Source organism: Kryptolebias marmoratus, linkage group LG21 (assembly GCF_001649575.2).
Source record: "Kryptolebias marmoratus isolate JLee-2015 linkage group LG21, ASM164957v2, whole genome shotgun sequence".
Taxonomy (NCBI): domain Eukaryota; kingdom Metazoa; phylum Chordata; class Actinopteri; order Cyprinodontiformes; family Rivulidae; genus Kryptolebias; species Kryptolebias marmoratus.
In genome coordinates, this window is record NC_051450.1 from 17742391 (window position 1) to 17744217 (window position 1827).

The following is a 1827-nucleotide window of genomic DNA, read 5'->3' on the forward strand; positions in this document are numbered from 1 at the left end:
CCCCTCCACTTCCTCCCCCTTTACAAGCACTCCCCCTTCAGTGCCAACACATCAAGAGAAGGCAGTTTGATCAACCCTAATAGGGCCTGGTAATTAGAGTCTTTGCATAGAACCTGTCTGCATTCAGCTGCTAAGCAGGTTTGGGAAGGACTGTCATGCACTTGACAGCATGGAAATCTTTTATTTTTTTTTAAATAATATAATGTTTGGTGTATGGACCAAATTAGCCAAGTGGCGGTAAACACATTCTGCTTTTTTAAAACAATGGTGACACTAATTAGGAAACCAATGTATCGTTTTAGAGTTCAACTTTTAGCTGCAGAAGCTTAGAGTCCTCTTGATGTTTCCTGAGTACAAATTTAGGAGAGCTTCCTGAATTAAAGGCCTAGGCTTCCTTAAAGGAATGCATAACGCCTGAGCTTTAAACTATAATCTTATGCAGAGAAATAATTGGAGTTGGAGCTGTTTTAGTCAAACCTTGAAAATAACATTATGCACAATCTCATGCATTACTGTGAGAGGTCACACTAGAGTTATTGTTGTGAATACATCGTACTACTTCAAATATGAGCTAAATATCTGTAAAACTGACTGAATTATATCCATTTTTGTGTTGACTAATGTCGATTAGCTGTAGTGGCCATTGTGAATTGATTTGCAAATGTTAATCGATCGATTAATAAATGTACGTCCAATGATTATTTTCTGAAAGTTTTGTTAAAATTTGTCCAGTGGTTCACAAGATATTTTGCTAACAAACAGACAAACACTCAGATGAGCAAAAACATTATTGTCCACCTTTGACATTTGATGGAGGGTGATAATAATACTATTAGGGGCGAAAAACAGGGATGTATTTTTGTAATACTACTACTACTACTACCATATTTATTGTAACATTTTAAATAAAGGAAGGAACAGGTATTTGCTGTAAAACTTGCATGAAATCACATTTTCAGTCTTTACTTTTATTTTGGTTTTTAATTTTATTAATATTCTTTGCTCCACTCGCCTACAGAAACTTGCTGAGCTCCAAAAAAAAAAGTTGAGTTTATTGTTTAATTTTCACACAATCAGAAAAGATAAAAGACTCGATTAGATGTTAGTGATTTAGAACAGTTCAGAAAGAGAATGAACAACTTTTTTGTTAAGAAAACAGTCCTTTCAGACTGTGTTCTGCGGCATTCTAATGAAAAGTTGCTCAGATCAATTTTGAAAACCAATCTCTGAAAGACGGCAGGGGCACCCAAGGAAAAATAATTTTGACTCATTCCAAAGCCCGCACGACCAGAATTGTGAAGTGACACTGAAAGTAAAAGGTAGCTTTCTTTTTTAAAAAAATACTCAATTTTCCAAGGTTTTCTCAACTGAATTGTTTTAGTATTTCATTGTGCTCCAATGCTGATGCATCAAATACAAGATAACTTGAAGTTTTTGATAAGTAAAGCATTCCTGTAAGTGCTCCATCATGTATCTTTGAGTATCATGTAAATCACTTTTTTGGGAAGCAGTCATCACACTGCGTCCTCTTTGTCCTGCTTTGCATGAAGCGCCCCTGGTGACATCAGTGGGAAACATATAAAGATGCAGGAAATGAGTTATCAAGCTGTGGTCACAACTTTATTATGCCACGACTTTTAAGATTAGATGAAAACAGTGTGAAGAACATTTTAATCCATCTTCAAATCCCATTTGTGTTTTTTTTTACTTGAGCAAGTTAAGGCAGGCAAATCAAATAGTCTTTGAGTATTGATGGCATTTTACTTATCCACAGGAAATGACAGGACATCATTAAGATTTAACTCAACATGAAATTAAAATTAGATT